The 26,629-nt window shown below is 46.5% G+C and overlaps 1 protein-coding gene across 2 annotated transcripts in view; it reads left to right on the top strand.

The window, feature by feature from the left end:
- Window positions 1–4,493: 4,493 nt before the first annotated feature.
- The window catches only part of BACH1 (BTB domain and CNC homolog 1), a 65,715-nt gene continuing 43,579 nt past the window's right edge, over window positions 4,494–26,629 (top strand). The window contains exon 1 of one of the 2 annotated variants that reach the window (XM_088481669.1): window positions 4,494–4,583. The gene's annotated coding sequence lies outside the window, so the exon portion shown is untranslated. Of the gene's footprint in view, window positions 4,584–23,429; window positions 23,571–26,629 lie in introns of those variants that run through there. The other variant, XM_088481667.1, reaches the window with a different exon arrangement.

Genomic DNA, 26,629 nt, shown 5'->3' with positions numbered 1-26,629 from the left:
ACTCAAATTCAGTTATTACATGAGGAATTAACTGAAATGAGGAAAGATGGGCATGAGCTACGGGTGTTACAGAAGTTTACCCCATCTGATGATGTTGAAGCTTTCCTGTGTACCTTTGAGTATACTGCTGCACGTTTAAAATGGCCCGAGGAGGAGGTTCCCCTGTCTCACAGGGGAACCTCAGAGAGCATATGTCAATTTGACTCTGGCAGAGGCAGACTCCTATCCTCACCAGAAAAGGTTGGAGTGACAGGCCCCAGCAAAGCTCAGGAGTTTCAGGAATGGCGGCTGAACTAGTCTGTGCCTCCAAGGGTCCAATTGGCAAAACTGGCCAAAGTATAGCCTGGTTGCAGCCAGATAAAAAATCTGCACAGCATGTGGTGGAAATGATTGCTCTAGATCTAGATCATGCTGTACGAATATTAGACCGTGTGGTACAACAATGGTCCCTACAGGCTGATCCTCAAATGTTTGAGGAGTTAGTGGTGGTGATTGAACAGGAACTGACTCTTGACCAAACAAGGTTTCCAGTCAGTACCTAAGCCCAGAACTCAGGTCTCAGTTCTTAAAGCGAACAACCCACCTTCAGCTGTGTGTTTTGACTGTGGCAAGCCCAGTCATGTGCACCGGGACTGTACAAAGCAGGGCGAGTCGATGGACTGCAGTGCGGGGAAAAACAACTCAACCGGTGCTCAGCATGGCTGCTGGAAACATTTCCCCGGTGGAGACCACCTTATATCGTTTGATGGTGCAAGTGGAAGGCAAGAAGATCTGGGCCATAGTGGATACTGGCAGTGAATGAACTATCATCTCTGCTAACATGGTTCCACCCGGGGCTGATCAGGTGCTACCCCTGGTAAAGGTTATATGTGTACATGGGGACAGAAAAATGCTCCCGAGTGCACCTCCCGGTAGTGATAAAAGGGTGATCTCTGAAGGTGGTAGCTGCAGTAGCTACCAGACCAAACCACCCTACCCATAGATCCTAGGTCGGGACTTTTCGTTACTACAAGAGGTAGTTACTTGGCATGATGACAGCAGACGGACCACATCAGAGGTGTCCCAAGAGCCAAGCTCTGCAGTATCCCAAAGTTTGGTGGCTGTAACTCCCTCCTAGGCCAGTGAGCAGCAGGATGGGAGTGGGACAGAGTGGGTTCCCATCGGCAAAGAAGTGTCTTTACATGACTTTGGCCAAAACCAACAGAATGATGGGAACTTGATATACGCATTTGAAAATGTTGTAGAAGTAAATGGTAAAGTAATTACGGCTTTACCAACAGAAGGTGTACCATACTTTGCATTGAAAAATTATTTGTTATATCATGTAACATATTTGCAGGGTAAAAATGTACACCAACTGTTAGTTCCACGGAAATACGAGCAGTTGGTGTCGAGGGCGGCTCGTACACACCTGTGGGGTGGCCATTTAGGGGAGGGGAAAACTCTCCAGTGGATTCAGTTAAGATTCTTTTGGCCCGACATTCATGCAGCAGTAAAAAAATATTGTCAGGAATGTCCAGTGTGTCAGAAGACAGGACCACAGCCAGGGTCTCGGGCACCCTTGGTTCCCCTACATGTCCTTTCTGTACCTTTGGAGAGAATTGGTATGGATCAGATAGGGCCGGTAGAAAAATCTGCTCGTGGGCATCAATACATATTAGTGGTAGTAGATTATGCCACCCGGAGGCCATAACGCTACATAATATGACATCTAGCACTACAGCATGATATTGTTACTCCTCCCAGGGTGATAATAAAGCAGAAACCCTATCGCATACCTGAGGCAAAACGGGCAGCAGTAAAATGAGAGGTGGAGAAGATGTTGCAGTTAGGGGTCATAGAGGAGTCAAACAATGAATGGAATAGGTCCATTGTCTTAGTGCCTAAGCCTTTGGGGGCTTTAAGATTCTGAAATGACTTTTGCAAGTTAAATAACATTTCTTAGTTTGATCCTACCCTATGCCCCAGGTTGACAAGCTGGTGGAGAATCTAGCAAAAAGCCAGTATCTCACCACTCTTGATTTGACAAAAGGGTATTGGCAGATTTCTTTGACTGAAGCTGCTAAAGCAAAAACAGCCGCTCTACCCCAGAAGGCTTGTTCAGTACAAAATGCTGCTTTTTGGTTTGCATGGAGCCCCAGCAACTTTCCAGAGGTCTATAAGTTGCTTCGGCCAAACAGGGAGTATGTAGCTGCATAGTTAGACAACTTCGTCATCTTTAGCTCTGACTGGGAGTCACACCTTTTATGGGTAGAGGCAGTGTTACAGTCTTTACAGGCACATGGGTTTATCGCTAACCCTGAGAAATGAGCCATTGGAATGGTGGAGGCAAAATACTTTGGATATGTCGTAGGCAGAGGGCAAGTTAAACCTCAGCTCAGTAAAGTGGAAGCAATCCTCACCTGGCCTAAACCCAAATGGGCGGTTACTATCACAGGTTCATACGTGATTTTGCCACTAGGTTGGCTCCACTGACTGAGGGCCTGATTCAGAGCCGCTCGTAAGCGGCCGCTCGTTCGCTCCAAGCGATGTTCGTACATCTGCGCATGCGTATGGGTCATAATGTGCTTGGGCCAACCAGTCAGTGCGGTCGGAAATCGAGCGTTGCAAAATAGCGAGTGCCTGCTAATTTGAGTGACAGGATGAGGTGTTTGTGGGTGGTAACAGAGGAAGGTGCTTAAAAACGGGGAGTGGAGATCCGAACGCAGGCGTGCCAAACGGTCAAAACGGGCGTTTTAAGGGTGTGCATAATTAACAAAGCAGCGTCATCGACCACGTCACTTGGTTGTTTCTTAGCCTGAACTGTTCGCATGATTGCGGTAGGAAAATCCAACCACAAGCACTGCGAGCAGTTCAGACGCCTTTCGATGTACTCGATTAATCAAATATATAGGGGAGATGACGTATGATGCGAGCGGCCAGGGGGCGTCTTTACAAAATAGCATGTTTCGTTCGCTCGCTCAGACATAGAGGTGTCAACAGACCGCAAAGAGCGAGCGCTTAATTTAAATAGCCGGCCCCTTTTTTGGAACGAGCGAGCGCAAATAGCATCCGGCTCTGAATCAGGCCCTGAGTGCCTTAAGAAACAATCCCCAGATCAGATAATGTGGTCTAGGCCAGTAGAGACTGCTTGGCAAGATTTAAGACGAGCCTTGTGCGTAGAGCCTGTTTTGCAAGCGCCTGACTTTAAGAAGCAGTTTGTGTTGCAGACTGATGCCACTGGGATCAGGCTTAGGAGAAGTCCTTTCCCAGGAGGTAGATGGGGAGAAGAAACCTACACTCTATCTTAGCCGGAAATTGCTGCCCAGAGAACACAAGTACTCAACTGTGGAACAGGAGTGCTTGGCGATTACGTGGGCAGTAGAGTCGCTAAAATACTATCTGTTGGGGCGAGAATTATATCTAATCACAGATCATGCTCCCTCACAGTGGATGCACACAAACAAAGAGGTGAATGCCCGGGCGACCCGCTGGTTTTTAGCATTACAGCCATTCAAATTTAAGGTACAGCATCGACCGGGAAAACAGCACCTCAATGCCGATGCAATTTCCAGAGGGTTTGTGGGTCGCACACCTCAGAGCAACCAAATGGTGAAGCTAGGGGAGGAAGAGAGGATGCAAGGCGAGCTTGTCAAAGTGGTAGAGGATTGTGTTCCCTGTCGGATGACGCAAATAGAGGTGGGCGAGGCAGAGAGCTAGCCCTGAAAAAGTTTTGGCTTCACCAGGGTGGTTGAAGCTAAGGTGGAAGGAGTGTGACAGGGACAGCATGCTTTCACATGACATTAATGTGGAGCAGCAGGCTTGTGCAGAGATGGAGCAATAAACAGCATGGTAATGAGATCCAGTCCAGGTTTTCCTGGGATCACTTGTAAGCCACAAGCAAGGCCAATTAGCATCACCTATTATCTGTCTTTAAAGTTGTGTCAGTGCAAATCCACAATGATCCTGATGGTGAATTAGTGGCCCAGGTTATAGGCCCCGGGGTGACTAGTGTTAGGGATCCTGGACCTAGGGGTCCACTAAAAGAACACTGCACTGACCTGTATATCTGCCTGTGTTGAGAAAATAAAACTTCTGTTAAATTTTACTCCGGTCTATGTGATTCTTGTCACAATAAATATATATATATATATATATATATATATATAAGAATTTCCTTTTTTCCCATTCATATACATTTTTATGAACAATTTTTATATTTTTCATTTTTATAATTGCGTGCTTTTTGAATGATGTTATATATGGGCACAGTTACATTGTGGACCAGTCTATGATGCTCACAACATTAGTGACATGATTATATTCTGAAGACAAAGAGTTTGGGTGAATTCCACAGTATGATACATCCTGAAAGTGTCTCTCTCTCGTCAGCTGACTCCCACACTGCTGGCTGCTGGAGATTAGCACAGGCAATACTCTCACTTACTACTTTTTCCCTTTTAGTTATCTCTCCTTAATATTTCAACAGAACACTTTTCTCCCATAACAGATGAACACGCTTCCCGAGAAAGAACCCAGAGGAAGCGCCACATTTATTGGAAGCAAAATTGCAGTTTGGAAGTGAAGACAGAATATTTCACAAGGTCGGTATTGATATATAGTCTTGTAGGGAATTTACTGCCTAGATATAGAGGGATGAAATTAACTGAATGTAGGGGGTAGGTATATAGTGAATGGTTTTGAGTTAGGTCTATAGTGAATGGTTGGAGGTAGGTATTCAGTGAATATAGGGGTAGGTACGTAGTGAATGTTGTGGAGGTAGGTGTATATAGTGAATGGTTTGGAGGTAGGTGTATATAGTGACTGGTTGGAGGTAGAGATACAGTGAATATTGGGGTAGGTACATAGTGAATGGTTGGAGGTAGGTGTATATAATGAATGGCTGGAGGTAGGTCTATAGTGAATGGTAAAGATGAATGAAAAATGAAAAATTGGCTGAGCTAATTCTCTATAATGAATACATTTATTTACCAAAAAGACACTATAAAAATTCATAATAAAATGATGACAGGAAAAAATAAGTAAATTAAAAAAGTAAAAATAAAGTCTTGAAAAATGATTCAAAGATTTTGTGAAGAAGCCTGTATGTGCAGAATATTGTCTTAGGTATGGATGAGGTTTTAGTCGGTTGAGAACAATACAGCTGTATTATTTATGCACTTGCATATATATTGTTTGTGATCCGGCACAATCAAAGTCACTGGATATATATATATATATGTCGGGAATCCGATGGACTGAATCTCGACCGTCGGCTTCTCGACTGTATAATCCCGGCAAGGCTTAAATGACAGGTGTCGAAATCCTGCCGCCTGTCATTTTCCCTACACCGGGGGACCGACACTCGGCTTACCGATCGAAGGTAAGCCGGGCGACGGGAGCGGACAGCCACGGTGCGGAAGGGTTAGGCACCCCTGGGGGGAGGGTAGGGTTAGGCACCCCCTTCCCCCGGGGACTTAGGTTTAGGCGGCGGGGAAGGTTTGGTTAGGTTTAGGCACTTAGAGGGGGGATTAGGGCTAGGCACTTAGGGGGAGAAAAAGGGTTAGGCACCCTTAAGGGAGGGTTAGGGTTAGGGGGCCGAATAGGTTAGAGAATACTTACCTTTGGACGATCGGGATTTTCAGTGATGTCAGGATGCCGCTGTCGGGATTTGAATCTCCGGCCACATATATATAAACAAATTTCAATTGGATTAAGAACCGAGGTGTATAATAATCATTTGTTATGCCGGCATAAAACAAAACTGATTTGGGCCCTGATTCAGAGCTGCTCGTAAGCGGCCGCTCGTTCGTTCTGACCGATGTTCGCACATCTGCGCATGCGTACGGATTTTAATACGCATGTGCGAACCAGTCAGTGCGGCCGAAAATCGTTTGTTCGCTAGATAGCGAATGCCTGCTATTTTGAGTGACAGAAGGAGGCGTATATGGGTGGTAACAGGGGAAGGTGCTTGAAAACGGGGGTGTGGAATTCGAACGCAGGCGTGCTTAAAGGTCAAAACGGGCGTTTTAAGGGAGTGCATAATTAATACAGCAGCGTCATTGACCACGTCACTTGTTTTTTTTTTACTCAGAACTGCTCGCAAAATAGCGGTTGAAAAAACCAGCCACAAGAATAGCGAGCAGTTCATACGCTGTACGATGTACTCGATTAATCTAATAAATAGTGGACATGACGTATGGTGCGAGCGGCAAGGGGGCGTATTTTTCAAAATTACAACCGCATGTTTTGCTCGCTCGTTCAGACTTAGAGGCGTGAACAGACCGCAATTAGCGAACGGTTCATTTGAATAGCCACCCCTTGTTTTAGAACGAACGACCGCAAATAGCGAGCGGCTCTGAATGAGGGCCTTGGTTTGTTCTAAAATGAGCTCACCCACTTTGAAGTAGCAGCGCAGAATCTGTGAGATGTCCCCTCATCAGACTGAGGGGCCTATTCATCATAAATTCACTGAAGGTAATTAGGTTTAGAACTCGCATGGAGTTCTACCTAATTACCGGGGGAATTCATCATTCCTCCTCCCCATAACTATCTATTCCGAAAAGCTGTCATTTTTACGATGACAGCTTTTCAGGAAATAGCTAGTTTTCCCTCTCTACTCTACCTTACCGCAGCTGTAATCGGTGCTGTTACATTCGTAAAACCAGCGCATGCGCAGCGCTGCCTACAGCTGCGGTAATTTTGTGTAACCCTCCCCCCCCCCTCCAAAAACCTCCCCACTGTCCCGCACTTATCTGCGGCTGCAGCGCCTCTGGCTCCGGCGGCTGCTCGGACACTGTGTTCTCCCAGCTGACCCCAGTACAGTTTAGAAAAAAAAAAAGTTTACAGAGGTAATATGTATACATGTTAATCCACAAGTATTGTATTCTGAGCTAAGTTCCTGTTTTGACGAATGTCCATTCACGTTTGCACTAGGGATGTGCGCCGGACCATTTTTGCCGGATTTGGATTTGGATTTGGTTCTAATTCGTCGTCCGCTTTGGATTTGGATTTGCCAAACTGCGGTGACTGGCTTTGGATTTGGATTTGGATTTTTTTACAAAAATTTACAAAAAAAGCTAAAATCGGGGATCCGAGTCAGGCGGTGAACACCCGAACAGGGTTCGGGTGGACTCGGATCCCCAATGTTCGGAGCGGTTCGGATTCCACAGAATCCGAACCGCTCATCTCTAGTTTGCACTAGTAGTTGTTATATTTTGTCGTGAGCCTCTCGTGAGTGCTTAAATAGGAACTACATTATTTTAAAGGAACACTAAAAAAATATTTAGTATATTTTTGTGCTACAGTATAAAGGTTCATGTCTTGGAAGACTGGGATACTCACATGTTTTAGAATGGAATGTGGTCAATAATCTGGCAAAGGGGATGCCGGCACCTAGAATACCGGTGCCGTAATCACAACACCTGTCAGAATCCTGGCGCCGGCATCCCAAAGATAAGTAGCGAGATTAGGGGAAGTGTTAGGCACTAGGGAGAGGGTTAGGTTTATAGGTTTAGGCCAGGCTTGCCTACCCTCCCGATATTGCCGGGAGCCTCCCGAAAATCGGGTGCAGCTCCCGGTCCCCCGGAAAGGCAAGCAAGCCTCCCGGCAGCTACCTTGCCCCCGAACCCCCCCCAACCCCCCACCCCCCCCCCGCGATTAATAGTTAAACCCCCACAGCGGAGGGAGCCGGTGATGCGATTCACACTGAATCGCCTCATTTTGGCCTGTCCTTGCTCCACATTGCCTGTATTATCGGCATTGTGTAGCAGGGCGGAGCCAAAATTACGTGATTGCGTGGTCACGCCCGCAAATTCTCATCACCCACCTGGTCACTCCCCCTTGTCCCGGCCACGCCACCCCATCCTGCCAATCTGGCTGCTCCCTCCCTGAAGGAGCAGACAGAAAGTCAGCAAGTATGGTTTAGGCGCTGGCGGGAGGGTTAGGTTTAGGCAGTGGGGAGGGAGGGTTAGGGATAAGGGTAGGAGATGGGTTAGGACACCTACCGACACTTGTTGGTATCCTAACCCTGACAGGATACCGGCTTCGGGTTTCTGAACGCCGGGATCCCGAGCGCTGGTATCACATACCCAACCCCTTAGAGATGCACACTTTAGGTTACAAACAGCTGGTAAAACATAGCTTGCTGGGCTTGTCTCTTGGTACTCAACTGTTAGCATGATAAATAAAGAAGGAATGTGTAGGCAATATGTTCTGTTAGTGAACTGTGGGCCTCATTCACAATTGTACGCCAATGCCGCCGCCGCTGCGTCTGTGTAGGCAGCTGCTGCGCGAAACTATGCAAATGTCACAGGCGCTGTGGAATGTATTGGGTCGCCCACCAGCGGCTTTGCAAATCCAAGCCCCTGCCTACAAAAGCGCAGCTTCGGTCGCAAATCCTTCAATATAATCGGTCTTCTGAGTAACCCTATGGTGGAGCAGAATGAGCCGCTTGTACTGAGACGATGGAGCCATTTTTACTGTGCGGGATCGCAGGCGCAGGAGGTGACCCGCCCCTCAAAACGGTTGTGGAATGCTTACATTCTTTTGCGGCCACTCCGTTACCTCCCCCGAAACACTCCCTGACTGTCCATCACACTGCGAGTAAATAATCGCTGCGCACGACTACAGCAATGTACCTTGGGGCATACCAAGTGCGACTCAGGCGCATGCGCAGTATTCTGATAATCGCTCAGCTGTGAAAATCAGGCCCCATATCTTAATGTTCCGGTAGATCCTCTGTTGCACTAAATGACATTGGTGTTGCGTTGTCAGGACGCCTCCACGGCACTGCACACTGGCGAAGGTGTTCCCAAGCCAAAAACGTCATATACTGTATAACAGTACAGATATATACAATATATGGTGGTGTGTCTTATACTTTATTATTCGATGTTAGAGACAGTTTGGTGGTCAGGGATGTTCACGTTTTCATTATTTTGTTCTATTTAGCATCTCCCTGTGTTATATATGCTCTGGGCTGTGAAATACAGCAGCTCATTATAAATCAACAAACTGGGCGGTCTAATCTAAGCGTTCTGCTGTGGCTCTGAGGCGAGACCTTGCTGCAGGCATTGCAAATGTGGGCAAGGAGATAAACGGCCAAACCCATTTATCGCATGTAAATAACTATACACGTAATACAGTATATCAAATAACAGAGCTTTACTTAAATACGCATAAATACTAAATGCTATGTTAGTACTATACACAGCACTTATAAATATGCTACCAGCCATCACCCACTTCACCAAGGATGGACTACCTGTATACTGTAGGTCAGTGATTCCCAACCTCGGTCCTCAAGGCACACTAACAGTCCTGGTTTTAGTTATATTCATGATTGTGCACAGATGGTTAAATCAAAATAACTGAGGTACTAATTAAGGCCCTCATTCAGAGCCGCTCGCAATTAGAGCTCGCTCGTTCAGAAAAAGGGGGTGGCTATTCAAATGAACCATTCGCTCCTTGCGGTCTGTTGCCGCCTCCATGTCTGAACGAGCAAACAAAACATGCGGTCGTTTATTTGATAAAAACGCCCCCTGGCCGCTCGCATCATACGTCATGTCCGCTATTTATTAGATTAATCGAGTACATCGAACAGCGTATGAACTGCTCGCTATTCTTGTGGTTGGTTTTTCCTACCGCAATCTTGCGAGCAGTTTTGGCTAAAAGACACCCAACTGACGTGGTTGATGACGCTGCTGTTTTAATTAAGCACACCCATAAAACGCCCGCTTTGACCTTTAAGCACGCCTGCGTTCGGATCTCCACTCCCCGTTTTCAAGCACCTTCCCCTGTTACCACCCACATACGCCTCATTCTGTCACTCAAAATAGCAGGCACTCGCTATCTAGCGAACAAACAATTTTCCGCCGCACAGACTGGTTCGCGCATGCGTATTACAATCCGTACGCATGCGCAGTTGTGCAAACATCGCTCGGAGCGAACGAGCAGCTGCTAACGAGCGGCTCTGAATCAGGCCCTAAGTCACTTGTGCTCACGTATGGCTATCCTTAAAACCTGGACTGTTAGTGTGCCTTGAGGACCGAGGTTGGCTGCTGTAGGTCATGAGTTTTGTGCAACCATTCTGATATTGTTGTTTTATTATTATTATTATTTTTATTATTATTATTATTATTAATAATTTATGATGTGCCCCAAATTTACCCAGCGCTGGGCAGATCACAAATAAAAAGCAGGGTAAACGGAATAAAACAATAAAATATAAACATCATTACAAGTATACAGTAAACCAACTGGCTAAGATTATGGACATACGGGGAGGGTTGAAACAAGAGAAGGGGGAGGGATTTTGCTAGTAAGAGCTGGCATTCTATTAGGAAAAGGAAATAGGAGTGTTTTTTGGGAGATACAAGGGGTTGAATGCTCAATACTGGCTGAATTACAACTTGATGAGATGGTAACTTAGGGGCCTATTCATTATGTTAATTAACATCCTAACTCTCCGCGGATTCCGGATTTATTTCATCATTGCTCCGGCGTGGTGACAGCTGATCCGAAAATCAGCTGTCCCGCGAGCGGCTTCACTGCTCATTTCGGAGCAGTGATGGGAGTGCGCATGCGCAATCTACGGGTCACCCATGCGCACAAGAGCCCCGACGTCCGGAGGAAGGAGCCTGGGACTTCTTCCCATCGCGACCTGGGACTCAATCCCAATTGCGATCCATGCTGAATCAGGCCTAAGGTTTGATACAAATTCAAAGAAAATGTTCAGATGACACTGGCTACTCCTTATGTCTCTGTATCCAATATAAAGCAGTTGCTAACATGTCCGGGGGTGAATTATGAGACTACCACCAGTTGGCTTAGCAGCACCAGGTCAGGATGTTTTACTGTAACTGCACCAATTGCAGAACATGCCAAGGGATGCTCAAAGGCACGAGTGCCTGCACACACACAACACAATGGTAGAACGATTAAAATAAGAGGTTTGGTATGATATGTCGACACACTGTAATGCCCACCCAAGAATGCAGAGGCGGTAGTAATGTTACCTAAAGCATTTTAACTGTGTTGGCGTTATAACCTTAAACCTGTAGATCATGTTTAAAGTTATAATGCTGAGACAGTTAAAATGCTTTAAGTAACAGGACTTGTTTCGGGCTGCACCCTTCCTGTGGAATGCCCTCCCATGCACAATAAGACTTTCCTCTCGTCTCCAAACCTTCAAGCATTCCTGAAAACTCAATTCTTCAGGCAAACTTATCAATTCCCAGAACCACCCACATGCCATAAGTTAGCTTACCCAATTACATCCCCTATATACAGTCCAAACAATTTCCTGACCCTAGGCCAAAATTCCTGTGTGACTGGTTTATACAGTCCACCAAGAACCTCTGCAATCTGGCTGGGCCATCATGCTACGAGCAGGGCCCTCTTACTTCTCTGTCTGTCTTTTTATTTCCCCATTATTGCTCTGTTACTGTTTGTTCCCAATTGTAAAGCGCAATATGCTGGCGTTATATAAGGAGCTTTTAATAATTAATAACAATCCTACCGCAACAGCAATGTCAGTTCCACATTACGATGTCGTCAATTTAACCATCGACAGCTTAAGTGTTGACCAATTAAGTATCTCACAAAATAAGACACAGGTTTACGTGCAACATGAACCATGTTATATGTATTCTCATGAGCTCATGCGGGTAATTGTACAGTAAGTGGGCAAAACAACTGGGAACGTCTGACAAATCATGGGTCAGCAATAACTGTTGTAGCTGTGTCTTGCCTAAAATTTGTTATAATGCGCAAACGAAAAACCTGCATCGGCATTTAGCGCTGGACGTATCTACCACTTGTTTCACTTGGAGAGTCAGGTTGGGGTGTTAACATGTAGATGCAGCGCATTAAGGGTTGGATTCAGAGCTGGACTTAGAGTTGTTTTCGGGCGTAAGCCACCGATGTTTCCAGCCTGCACATGGGTCCGAGTCATACTGCGCATGCATCCCGATAGTCACCGCCTGTGCACGCAGAACAAATTTGGACGCAGAGAGAGACAATTTCAGTGGGAGTTCCTAGTTGGTAACAGGAGGGCGGCTAGCTAGATGAAGGCGTGTCGCTGACAGTGATAGCGTCTTTTTTGATAGTTGCACTGGTAGCAGCGGCCATGTTCTGACGCACATTCTGAGCAGTCGTAGGGCTGCTCTAATGTCCGATGGTGCAACTGATGTGCATCCAATTATGTGACTTTGGGCCTGATTCAGCAAGGAACGCAGATGCTAATACGCACGCAATCGGTCGATGTTTGTGCTCTGTGCATACATATGCATCGCAGTGTGCGTGCGCAAACTAGCAAAAGCAACCGGAACTGCGATTGCAAGGACTATGCAGACCCAGAGCAGAGTGGTTGACAGGAAGCGCCGTTTGTGGGTGGTAACCGGGGGGTGGTCGGGCAAACGCAGACGTGCCAGTGCGTTTCAACACCGTTGCAGGGATGTGCATAAATTATCCACTGTGTGGCCATAAGCAGCCATAGCACTGACAGCGTGCGTGGCTGTTAGCAATTTCTGAGTAAGGTCAGGGCTTGTGCAAGTGTGCATATGGGTCCCATGTTACCGATGGTTGCTATGTTCCCCTAGTATATGGATGTGAGTGAGGGGAAGTGGGCGTCCTTTTGTCAGAATGCAATCGCAATGTGAATGCAAACATTTATATATCACCACTGATATTAGCAACTGCGGTGCGTGTGTATAAGCAGAGTAGCGATCCATAGTGAATCAGGCCCTTTTTGCGCATAGTGGAGGATTAGCTGCCGGGTCCGTCGCTTATGAGATCGGTACACACTAGACACCGGCCTTTAGAAATAGATTGTTCCACTAATCACAAATGTTCTCATCTCTGTTGCTATTTTTTGAACCACTGATAATTACCAGGCAATTTGTGAGATGTGGAGTTAGGATATTTTGGACTTTTTAGCGATGAATATATATGAAATGGTTGTGCAGTAGTCCTCACTATATTACATAGCACCTATTTTTTTGTCCCTCAACAGTGACACTGCAACGTTGTTTTATCAAGGTGCAATACTGCACATTTTAGGTGGATTTACTCTTAGCTCTAAATATCACATTTTCCAAAGACAACTAGTGGAGAAATTGCCCGTAGAACCAATCAGATTATATGCTGTCATTATATAGGATGTGCTAGATAAATACTAGATATAATGTGGTTGGTTGCTATGGGTAACATCTCCACTTGTCCTCTTTCAAAGGTTTGATGAATCTCCCTGTTTAATAAAGCTCTTCACCAGTTCCTAGTTAATAAGGAATAGAGGGCCTGATTCAGACCCGCTCGCGAGCGCTCGCAAGCGGGTCGATGTTGGCCCAGTGCGCATGCGCGAGACACGGATAGCGACGGGCAAGCCGTCGCTCCGGGTCTCGTACCAAAGGGAGTGTGCTGTCGATGGTGAGTGACAGCACGCCCCCTTTGGTGGGCGTGCCAGGGGCGTGGCTGCCGAGACGGAGGCGTTCCCATGGGAACGCCTACCGTCTGGGGCCAGCCCCACTGACAAGTGATGTCAGTGGGAGTGCTTTCGGCTCTGATAAAGCCGAAAGCACTCCAGGGCTTGCGGCACCGAGACCCTACCACAAGGGTGTCGTCGCAAGCCCGATGGTCGCGATGGTCTTGACCATCGCGACCATCTTCCTGGCCGCTCGCTATAGCTGTGGGTGGTCACCCACAGCTATACGAGCGGCCAGGAGGCCGCTCTGAAAATCAAGAAGGACGGCCCTGATTCAGAGCGAGCGCTCTGTCAGAGCGTCTGGCTCTGAATCAGGGCTAGATTTACTAAAACTTTGAAAAAGGGAAGAATGTTGTGTTGCCCATAGCAACCAGAGTTTAACTATTGTTTATCTAGTCACTAGGAAACATCAACATCTTTTCCTTTTAGAAGTTATAGTAAATCCACCCCTAAGAATTATAATCAGATCTAAGATTCTCATGATGGTGGGGGCATATAAGCCTGGTGCTAGATCTAGATAGGTAGTTAGCTATAATGCAGGCTTGTGGTAGCTGTTAGAATCATTTATTTCAATGTAGATTCAATGAAGAGTACACTGGAGGGTGACACTGGATTTAAAAATGTAAATTTTAATTTATAGTGTCATATAATGTGGGGTTTTCAGGCAGGAATCAACCACAAAGAAACTGACCTTGTACCAAAGAACATACGCAATACTTGCCTACTCACCCAGAACGGCTGGGAGGCTCCCGAAAATCAGGTGATGCCACTGGCCGCCCAGATGAGTGGGCAAGTCTCACAGCCGGCTGCCCCCCTCCCTGACAGTGTCCACTTTTCCACTGCAATCGTCCACTTATACAATACAAGTGGGTGGTCTGGGGGGAGCTGATGACGTGATTCATACTGAATCGCGTCATTGTGGCCCGCCCCCCCTGCAGAATACCGGTAATCTTGGCATTGTTTAGCGGTGGCAGGACCGCAATATAACCCGGTGGGCATTTAAATTTGCCCACTCAGTTGAGATGTCAGTCACCGGCAGGTTCCTGCAGTGATACTTTTATTTGCACTTAACTGTTATTAACTTTTCTGCAGTTTCTTGGTGGAAAAAATGAGCATATATTAAAATTGTTGTTGGTGTGAAGTTCCCGTTCCCGGTATTAGATTCAGGCATTAGCAGATCCACAAAGACAAATCTCCAGACAGCGCTCACCCACTCATTCTATCTCAGTTCCCTTATTAATAACTACTAGAGAAGAATACCACTTTCTTCAACAAGATATACAGTCAGGTGCATAAATATTGGGACATTGACAGAATTTTCATATTTTGGCCTCTATTCACCACCACAATGGCTTTGAAATGAAACAAACAAGATGTGCTTTAACTCAGACTTTCAGATTTAATTTGATGGTAATTACATCCAAATCAGGTGAACGGTGTAGGAATTACAACGGTTTCTATATGTGCTTCCCACTTTTTAAGGGGCCAAAAGTAATGGGACAAACTAAACAATCCTAAATATAACTTTCACTTTTTAATACTTTGTTGCAAATCCTTTGCAGGCAATTACAGCCTGAAGTCTGGAACGCATAGACATCACCAGACGCTGGGTTTCATCCCTGGTGATGCTCTGCCAGGCCTCTACTGCAAATGTCTTCAGTTCCTGCTTGTTCTTGGGGCATTTTCCCTTCAGTTTTGTCTTCATCAAGTGAAATGCATGCTCAATCGGATTCAGGTCAGGTAATTGACTTGGCCATTGCATTACATTCCACTTTTTAGCCTTAAAAAACTCTTTGGTTGCTTTTGCTGTATGCTTCGGGTCATTGTCCATCTGCACTGTGAAGCGCCGTCCAATGAGTTCTGAAGCATTTGACTGAATATGAGCATATAATATTGCCCGAAACACTTCAGAATTCATTCTGCTGCTTTTGTCAGCAGTCAAATCATCAATAAATACAAGGGAACCAGTTCCATTGGCAGCCATACATGCCCACGCCATGACACTACCACCACCATGCTTCACTGATGAGGTGGTATGTTTTGGATCATGAGCAGTTCCTTTCCTTCTCCATACTCTTCTCTTCCCATCACTCTGGTACAAGTTGATCTTTGTCTCATCTGTCCATAGGATGTTGTTCCAGAACTGTAATGGCTTTTTTAGATGATGTTTGGCAAACTCTAATCTGGTCTTCCTGTGTTTGTGGCTCACCAATGGTTTACATCTTGTGGTGAACCCTCTATATTCACTCTTGTGAAGTCTTCTCTTGATTGTTGACTTTGACACATATACACCTACCTCCTGGAGAGTGTTCTTGATTTGGCCAACTGCTGTGAAGGGTTTTTTCTTCACCAGGGAAATAATTACTCTGTCATCCACCACAGTTGTTTTCCGTGGTCTTCCGGGTCTTTTGGTGTTGCTGAGCTCTCCGGTGCGTTCTTTCTTTTTAAGAATGTTCCAAACAGTTGATTTGGCCACACCTAATGTTTTAGCTATCTCTGATGGGTTTGTTTTGATTTTTCAGCCTAATGATGGCTTGCTTCACTGATAGTGACAGCTCTTTGGATCTCATATTGAGAGTCGACAGCAACTGATTCCAAGTGCAAATGTCACACCTAGAATCAACTCCAGACCTTTTACCTGCTTAATTGATAATGAAATAACGAGGGAATAGCCCACATCTGTCCATGAAATAGCTTTTGAGTTGATAGTGCCATTACTTTTGGCCCCTTAAAAAGTGGGAGGCACATTGTAATTCCTACACCGTTCACCTGATTTGGATGTAATTACCCTCAAATTAAATCTGAAAGTCTGCAGTTGAAGCACATCTTGTTTGTTTCATTTCAAAGCCATTGTGGTGGTGAATAGAGGTCAAAATATGAAAATTCTTTCGATGTCCCAACATTTATGAACCTGACTGTATACCTATTTGTGTAGTTGTACCACAAATGTATTAGCAGATCCACAACTGGGCACATCACAAACCTAATATATGAGCAACTAGCAGCCAACTACATCAGGGAATATCTTATAACTTAAAGATCCAAAACCTGTATAGATGTATCAATACCAAATTGCAAAAAAATAAAAATATATCTGAAGGGGATGTATTTAATAGACCAGCGGACGCAATGCCGCCGGTCTAAGCGGGTCGATGTTGGCCAAGTGCGCATGTGCACGACGGAGCCGGCTCCGTCGCGCGGCTCCGTCGTGCGCATTTGCGAGACCCGAATAACGACGGCCAAGCCGTCGCTATAGGTCTCGCACCAAAGGGGGCGCACTGTAAATGGTGATTGACAGCACACACCCTTTGGTGGGCGTGCCAGGGGCGTGGCTGCCCAGATGGAGGCGTTCCCATGGGAACGCCTACCGTCTGGGGCCGGCCCCACTGACATCACTAGTGATGTCAGTGGGAGTGCTTTTGGCTCTGATAGAGCCAAAAGCACTCCAGGGCTTGCGGCAACGAGACCCTACCGCAAGGGTCTCGTCGCAAGCCCGATGGTCGCAATGGTCTTGACCATCACGACCATCATTTTGGCCGCTCGCTATAGCTTTGGGTGGTCACCCACAGCTATGCGAGCGGCCAGGAGGTCGCTCTTAAATTCAGAGGGACGGCCCTGATTCAGAGCGAGCGATCTGTCAGAGCGTCCGGCTCTGAATCAGGGCCTAAATCCTGACACTACCTGCCCGTCATGGGTGTTAAGATAGGTGTCGAAATACAGATGCCTATCTTAATCCTGACGCCGAAGACCGACCCCCGCCATCCTGATCGTCGAGTGCCGGGTAAGTTTAACACTTAGCCCGGGGATGGGGTGGGGTTAGGTTTAGGGACCTCCAAGGGGGCTTAGGCAACCCCCCAGGGAAGGTTAGGGTTAGGCTAGGGGAAGGGGGTTTAGGATCAGGCATCACCGGGGGTAGGTTAGGCAGCCCACTCCCCCGGGAGGGTTAGGTTTAGGGTGCGGAGAGGGGGGGGCTTAGGTTTAGGCACCCCTGGGGGGAGGTTAGGCACTAGGGGGGAGGTTAGGGTTAGGCACCCCTAAGGGAGGGTTAGGGTTTGCTTACTTACCACCGGGCGTCAGGATCTCCTACTTTCAGCCTTCCACTGTCGGGAATTGAACCGGGAGCTGTTGAGCCTTCGGTATTTCAATCCCATTCCATCTGAAGGCTTAGTTCCACCGTAATCACATATAACTCCTGTATACAAGGACAGATTAAGGTTTGTGGGGGCCCCTACCAATAAAATTGTCAATAAGAAATGCTGGTGATGTTATTAAAAAGTATAGTCTGTAAATCATGCTTACCTACTTTCTAAAAAGCATTTCAGGGAGATTGTGAAAATAACACCTATGAGCGCGGCGGTAAAGTGGGCGTGTACTGCTACATCTAATGCTGGCCACAGACATAGCGATGTGCTCACAATCAGCCGATGTGTACGATTTCCCTTCAAACTCTCCCCGGCAGCTCTGCACATGATCTCCACACGATCTGCACACGATTTGGTGTCCAATCTTCTTACGATCTCTCCTGCATCCAGACTTTCACAGTGCATCGGGGCCCAGTTTGCCAGATCTGCCTTACTGCACGGCAGATCTGAAGATGCGATGTGCGACCTGCGCATCGCATCGTGAGTGGGGACGATTTACTCTCAATTTGGCCATATTTTACACAATCTGTCGTTCCAGATGATGTTACTATACGCCACTCTCAGGTGGCATATAGCAGGTTACACTTACCTGCTGTCAGCTGGGCAGGTCCTCCTCCGGCACACTCCGTCACTCCCTCCTCCGGCTCCGGCTGCTGCTCCGACTGTTGTTCTCCCGGCAGAACACAGTAACATTTTAAAAAGATATGTATATATATTTTACTTTACTGTTTTCTCCTCTTCAGACCGGAGGTCTTGGTCCGTGGCTGCAGCGGCCAAGTAGGTGGGGTAGGGGGAGGTGAGCGGTGGGGGGGGGGGGGAGTTGGTGGGGGACACAGAATTACCGCAGCTGTAGGCAGTGCTGCGCATGCACCGATTTTGTAGATGTAACAGTGCATGTGCAGCACTGATTACAGCTGCGGTAAGGTAGAGCAGGCAGGGAAAAGTATCTATTTCCTGAGAAGCTGTCATCGCAAAAATGACGGAATAGATAGTTATGGAGAGGAGGAATGATGAATTCCTCCGGTATTTGGGTAGAACTCCATGCAAGTTCTAAACCTAATTACCTCCAGAGAGTTTTTAGTTATGATAAATAGGCCCCTAAATCTCTTTTTTAACAATAGAAATTTTTTTTTATTTGTCGTCTGTTCTTTTACTAAAATAAGAGCACATTTTTTATTTAAATAACATATTGCACATTCCAGTCGCATTTCTGGTAATTGTGCTGTAACCTGTGATGAAATATTCAGGATTGCACAACGGCTTCAGTTCTGTGGTAGGAAATGCTGATTCATCCTTTATCAGCACTTCACAGTGAATCAGCACCACGGGGTCACTTCAACACTAATTGTTATCTGTCCACAATACCGGCTCAACCTCTTTCCTTTTCCCCTGTTTAAACTTACTGAAATGGACCCATATTGTTGAAACAAATAAAATGAATGTAGTTATTAGGAACTGTATGCTTACGCAATATATATTTGTATATTACACATTGCTTACTGAGTATATGTGCTTGGCCTTACATAGCAGTTTAGGACACTTCAGCGTCAAGGCTACTTATTGTGGCATGTAACAGTAATGTATAAAATTGCTAGTATAAGCATCGCTGGATCATCCATTAGGCAACCTAAGGCCCAGTGTGCAGTAAGGGACTCAGGGCCTGTTCAGACCCGCTCACTAAGCCACAGACGCACGCTTTGGGCGGTAGTCGCCGGTTTGAGCATGCGTCAATATGTGCATGCGTGCGTCACTCAGTGCGTTCGGGAATCATGCGCTCGTAGTACACAGACTGGACGCTATTTTGAGTGACAGAGAGCGCCATTTGTGGGTAGTAATAGGGGAAGGTGCTTGTGAACGGGGGAGTGGTGCTGCAAACGCAGGCGTGTCTGGGCGTCAAACCTTAAGGGTGTGCATAATTAGCAAAGATGCGTCATTGTACACGTCACTTGGTTGTTTTTCAGCTTGCAGTGATTGCAGTGCTTGCGGCAGGGTAAGGTCTACCTCAAGCGCTGCGTGCAGCTCCGATGGCTCTTGATGGTTCCGATTGTTCCTACACTTCCTGGAGATGACGTGTTATAGAGAAAAGTGGGCGTCTTTATACCAACATGCGCTCGCTCTGCCGTCGCTAACACATAGAGGGCGACCAAACACCAGACAGTGCGATCACGTCATTTGCATACCCGGACCCTTTTAGCTGCGTGAGAGCGCAGCTTAGTGTCCGGGTCTGAATGAGCTCCTCAGTTTACCATAAAATATTAGTATACAAGCTGGCGTACCCAGCGTTGCACGGGATTTTAAGAATGTTTGTTTACACATCATCCTCCAACAAACCTCTCCTTAGGCAGGCCTCACGAAAAGTGTGACAAACTTCCCCATCAACAGTCCTAAGGTCTTCGGAGGAAGTAGGACCTGTAACGATGTAAAGCAAACTTCGGAGATAGAAAATTTGTCGGATGTACTGTGTAAACACGGCCAAGAGCTTCTGTTGCTCTGATACCAGGATGACCATCTACAGCGACTCCCTGTATTCTGCACAGAAAAACTTTGAGAAGCATTCCATGTGTAATATTTTGGCAGCTCACAGTACAGCAGGATCCTTGCAAAGTCATCATTTTGACTCAGTTAGAAGGAAGAAGTCAATGTTGTTGCGTAATTTGGTATAGTCAGAGAGCTGAGAATGCTGGGAAAGCCTGCAACAGCTCTCTTCGATAATAAACATTAAGATCATGACAAAACATGACAACACAAAACGCTCACTCCGAAGCCCTACCCATATGCAGTGAGGCCCCACAATGAGCGTACAGCAAAAATTTTGGTTTTCAAATAATTATAAATTAACAGTAATTAATTTTGATATAACATTTTTTGAGTTGCCTCGGCTTTGTTTTAATACGCTCGTATGTAACATTTCACGATCTTGGCTTGTAAACTGTGGATTTGTATAGAAAGACAGAAGAACAAATTTTCGCTTTTATATAGTAGTTTTTCTTTTTAGTTTTTTTATGTAGGAAGGTTGTCAAATCCAGTATGTTGCCTAGGGCCTATGTGTAAATTGTTCTCTATATAAAGGGCATTTATAAAAGGGTTTTACAAATATTGGGGTATATTTATTAAATAATGCGGGATAACCCTGAATGTAACAAGAGAGCGCAGCAGATCAAGGCCGTCGAGAGCATTGATGGACCCCGGTACTGGGGGCATGGGCAAATCAAGGTGGTGTGGTCCCTCCACCGTAACACTTGCAAGGAGAGAGAAGATTGCAGCAGCAGAATCCCTTGAACCGTCACCGCCCAGAACAAAAGGCCTGATTCAGACACGGTCGCAAGCGCTGAGCACTCGCAACCGGGTCGATGGTGGCCCACAGCGCATGCGCACGATGGAGCCGGCTCCGTCGTGCGCATGCGCGAGACCCGGCTAGTGACGAGCACTCCGTCGCTCCGGGTCTCGCACCAAAGGGGGCGAGCTGTCGATGTTGAGTGACAGCTCGCTCCGTTTGGTGGGCAGGCCGGGGGGGGTTAGCTACCCAAACGGAGGCGTTCCCATGAGAACGCCTGCCGTCTGGGGGCGGCCCCACTGACATCACAAGTGATGTCAGTGGAGAGCCTCCGGCTCTGTTAGAGCCTAAAGCTCTCTGGGGTTTGCGATGGGCGAGACCCTACCACAAGGGTCTCGTCGCAAGCCCGATGGTCGTGATGGTCTTGACCATCGCAACCATCATCCTGGCCGCTCGCATTAGCTGTGGGTGGCCACCCACAGCTATGCGAGCGGCCAAGAGGCCGCTCCAAACATAAAAAAGCCCTGCCCTGATTCAGAGCGAGCGGCTCTGAATCAGGCCCTAAGTGCCACTGAGCAGCAGCAGTCTCCTCTCTCTCTACCTGCCCAGTGTGCTACTGATCTGGGCCCTGGCAAGTTAATTATACTAAAGTCGCATGAAAATTGTAATTTTCCCTATGCGAATTTAATGGTTATATTATCAATTTTGATAAATGGGCCCCATAGTACTCGCAAATGGCGGCCAGTAGAGTACCATAGAAAATAAAATCAGGCATTGATGGCAGCAGGACCCGAGCATGATAGCTTATTTGTGGGAAAAACCTTTTTCTAAATATTTGGCAATATTTCATATTATTTGAAACAGCTCTAATTTTGCACAGCTTTTTATACAAAAATAATAATTATATTCCACCCTTTGCATTTTAATGCGTGAGCCTTTTTTATACTATTGGAGGTGGATATATATTTATTGACAATTTTTTTTTTTTGCCTTTTTTAACACAAACTGCAGTATTTATGAATTTGCAGTTTGCCGGACTGCCAAGAGCTTTGTCAGACCAAGCACTGTGACTCTCGTCAGAATTTCTTTGCCACCTACTGTAAGTGGGGCGAGTTTACACCTCCGACAGGATCCAGGCCTGGGTACTTTGGGCCTGATTCAGAGCTGAACACAACTGGAAATCGCACACAGATCGAGCGATTATTTGCCATTGCGCATGTATTCCAGTGAGCGTGCGGGATGGCAGCAGTGCGTTCGCTGTGTGTTCACGCAGACCATGGAGGCCCATTGCAGATTGATTGACAGGAAGTGACCGTTTGGGGGTGTTGACAGGGGGTGGTTAGCGAAACGCAGGCATGCCGGGCCATTTGAACGCCGTTACGAGGGCGTGCATAATTTAGCCACTACAATTGCATACGCAGCTCTGCGTGGCAGAAGAGCTCCCAAGACTGCGTCAGGTCAGACATGCGGCAAGGGTAAAATGGCCGCTGATGAACTTCGATGGTACTGATGTTTAAGTAGGTATGCGTAGTTGTGTGCAGGTGAGAAGGCAGTAGTGGGCGTCTTTATGCTCGGGTGATCTTTGCTAACATTAGACGCAGTTGCAGTCGCATTAGCGTACATCTCTGAATCAGGCACTTTGTTCCCACCCCAAGCTTGGTGCCTCTGGCGGTTTGTGATTTGCAGATTTGAACAAATAGGGCCTAATGTGTGCTTTGTACTTTAGTAGAAACTGCATGAAGAGATGCATCTGAAATTGCGATTTGCAACCATATATATATATATATATGTGTATGTATATATGAACTGTGCATGTTACAGGAGATACATACATTGTGTCAGCAGTTCTAATGCAGCACACAGTAAGTGAACTACATAATGACGACTTGTACTGCATATCAACAGAGAACATCGACATCTCCATTGTGTCGACATTCACGGCGACTTGCAACACGTTGACGACGCCGTAATGTCGACATCTAAACACTACAATAATGCCTGTCGACATTATAATCATGTCAGAATTACAGCAATCAACATTATAGTGTCGACATTATGAATGCGTCTTTGTGAATTCATACCCAGGTAACTAGGGAGGAAATACGTGATAAAAAAGCTATGTGCTAAATTGTTTAGCTATTGACAGCTACAATATTCCTTTATCTATATAGATCAGGCTTAAGCACCCTGTGGCTCTCCAGCTTCTTGGAACTACAAGTCCCAGCTTGCGGACTGTGGCTTGCTGGAACTTCTAGTTTCACAGCAGATTGCATGCTGTACCTTTTCACCTATGATCTTTCTATACTGCTGGCAACTGCACTTGGTTACAAACACTCTATTCTATAACATTCTATATTCTATGCCCTGTCTAATGCAATAACAGCCATGCTTTATTGGGAAACACTGTTTAGGTGACTGAGGTTTGCTGTGAGACTGTCAGTGCCAGCTCCTCCTCGTACAAACTGCACAGTGCACAGCTCAGTATGACACAGCTCTCAGTATAACACAGCTGGAGTGGTGGCTGCGACGCGTTCGAAAGTGAAGACATTTGTGCCAGGCGAGCGCCCGTAGCCGGTGACATCACCCTATGACGTCAGTACAGGAGGCCCCCAGACAGGCCAGGAAGCTGGCAGAGTACTAGGAAGAAGAGTCTGTGGCTCTGTGCTGACATGTATCCATCTCCCCGGCTGTGGTGAGTCCGTGTAATCCGGGGTCTGTCCTGTGCTGGAGAGGCGGCAGTGAGGGCAGAGAGTCCGCTCATTTTCTGCTCTGCTGCCAGTAACCCTTGTGTGCCTGACAGATCTCCCCAGCTGTCTTCCTGGGAAGGGGTTATTATTGTACATGCAGTGCCAGGAGGCTGGTATTGGGGGGTTATTATTGTACATGCAGTGCCAGGAGCTGGTATTGGGGGGTTATTATTGTCCATGCAGTGCCAGGAGCTGGTGTTGGGGGGTTATTATTGTACATGCAGTGCCAGGAGCTGGTGTTGGGGGGTTATTATTGTACATGCAGTGCCAGGAGCTGGTATTGGGGGGTTATTATTGTACATGCAGTGCCAGGAGCTGGTGTTGGGGAATTATTATTGTACATGCAGTGCCAGGAGCTGGTGTTGGGGAATTATTATTGTATATGCAGTGCCAGGAGCTGGTGTTGGGGGGTTATTATTATACATGCAGTGCCTGGAGCTGGTATTGGGGGGTTATTATTGTACATGCAGTGCCAGGAGCCTGGTGTTGGGGGGTTATTATTGTACATGCAGTGCCAGGAGCCTGGTGTTGGGGGGTTATTATTGTACATGCAGTGCCAGGAGCTGGTATTGGGGGGTTATTATTGTACATGCAGTGCCAGGAGCTGGTGTTGGGGAATTATTATTGTACATGCAGTGCCAGGAGCTGGTGTTGGGGAATTATTATTGTATATGCAGTGCCAGGAGCTGGTGTTGGGGGGTTATTATTATACATGCAGTGCCTGGAGCTGGTATTGGGGGGTTATTATTGTACATGCAGTGCCTGGAGCTGGTATTGGGGGGTTATTATTGTCCATGCAGTGCCTGGAGCTGGTATTGGGGGGTTATTATTGTCCATGCAGTGCCAGGAGCTGGTATTGGGGGGTTATTATTGTCCATGCAGTGCCAGGAGCTGGTGTTGGGGGTTATTATTGTCCATGCAGTGCCAGGAGCTAGTGTTGGGGGGTTATTATTGTACATGCAGTGCCAGGAGCTGGTATTGGGGGGTTATTATTGTACATGCAGTGCCAGGAGCTGGGGTTGGGGGGTTATTATTGTACATGCAGTGCCAGGAGCCTGCTGCTGGGGGTTAGTATTGTACATGCAGTGCCAGGAGCATGGTGACGGGGGGTTATTATTGTACATGCAGTGCCAGGAGCATGGTGACAGGGGGTTATTATTGTACATGCAGTGCCAGGAGCCTGCTGCTGGGGGTTAGTATTGTACATGCAGTGCCAGGAGCATGGTGACGGGGGGTTATTATTGTACATGCAGTGCCAGGAGCATGGTGACAGGGGGTTATTATTGTACATTCAGTGCCAGGAGCCTGCTGCTGGGTTTTTGTATTGTACATGCAGTGCCAGGAGCCTGGTGTTGGGGGGTTACTATTGAACATGCAGTCCCAGGAGCCAGGTATTGGGGGATTATTATTGTACATGCAGTGCCAGGAGCCAGGTATTGGGGGATTATTATTGTACATGCAGTGCCGGGAGTCTACAGCTGGGGGGGTTATTATTGTACATGTATCAGGAACCTGCAAGTGAGATATGTACTTGTAGCTTTTACGGGAGAAGAACTCTTCTGTTGGTAGGTTTCTCTGCTACACATGTGTTTGGGGTAGATGTACTAAGCCGTGGAGAGATAGAAAGTACCAACCAATCGACTCCTAACTGTCATGTTTTAAACACAGCCTGTAATGACTTCCATAGGATAATATTCCAAGGTGTTGTCCTATATAATCAGCAAAGAGTTATATTACTTCACATAAAACAAACACACTTATTAGTAGCAGGAAATGGTGCACTCTACACCCCTTCTGATTGAGATTGTCCAGTCTGCACTCAGAGAACCTGGGTACTATGGACTAAGCCGTGGAGAGAGATAAAGTACCAACCAATCAGCTCCTAAGTGTCATGTTTCAAACGCAGCCTGTAAAGTGATTGCCAGGAGCTGATTGGTTGGTACTTTATCTCTCAACTTTATCCTTCTCCAAGGCTTAGTACATCACGTGTGATATGTATGACTCTCCTGGGGTGTCAGTATTTTTGGGATCACTAGTGTGTGGTAGGTTTAGTATTATTGGTTTAAGTGTCATAAACATGTCTCTCCTGGTATGTTATGGGCAGAACTTTGGTACACACGTGCTCTGAGTATTCTATAAATGTGTTCAGGTGTCAGTAGCTTGTAAGACAAACGTTTTTCAAGCGCGTTTCATTTTTGTCTGTTACGTTGTATTCCGTTTGCTTTTTTTTCCATGTAGTTTACAAGGTCACACCCTTTCTGTAGGAATGCACTTTAAAAAAAAAAAAAAAGTACAGTGATCTATGTATACTTGCTCTAGTTCTGGAATATGGCTCTTTAAGTGGCTGTGGATTGACAGAGCACTATACACCTCCAAATCGCTGCATGTATATAATTTATCATGCATGTACAGATATGTCCACATACATCTTACCTCAGTGTGCTACAAGTCAAGTTAAAAATAACGCGTGAGCGTCGTGCGACTTATTAGCGCCGAGTGTCTTTTCCTGCCACTGTTTCCCTTCACATGTATATTATCCGCAACGCGGCTGTGACAGTGTAACGAAGCATTTCGTATGCAGATACACCCTAGCTGCACACAGAATATAGGCATGCCGCATTTTAATCAACAGAACCTGCTTGTGCGTCCTATGTGTATTGCGTTGCGAATCATCATCGCGACCACGATCGTCTGATGTGTACCCAGCCTAACTTTGGTTACTACTCATTGTATACCTGTTTCTTCATATTCCCAGTGGGGAGTTCAATTAAATTTTGTTGTTGCCGCAGCTGCCATCTTCTCTGGCAGGAGCTGTGCTATTGTGTGTGCCGCTGGGCGCAAGTGCCATGGGCGACCATTACATATTGCTGATTTCTCTTCACAGTCTCCTGAGGTGCGAGCAGAAATCCAACCAACTTATAGGGCTTTTCGGCGCTTTAACCTTAATTCACTAATAGTTTACTAAGTACTTAAGGTGCATACACACAACGATTTTTTTAACGAT

Source organism: Taudactylus pleione, unplaced genomic scaffold, assembly GCF_031769625.1.
Source record: "Taudactylus pleione unplaced genomic scaffold, aTauple2 ptg000276l, whole genome shotgun sequence".
In the NCBI taxonomy this organism is placed as follows: Eukaryota; Metazoa; Chordata; class Amphibia; order Anura; family Myobatrachidae; genus Taudactylus; species Taudactylus pleione.
The sequence above is the reverse complement of the archived record's forward strand: the minus strand, read 5'-3'. Positions and strand labels throughout refer to the sequence as shown.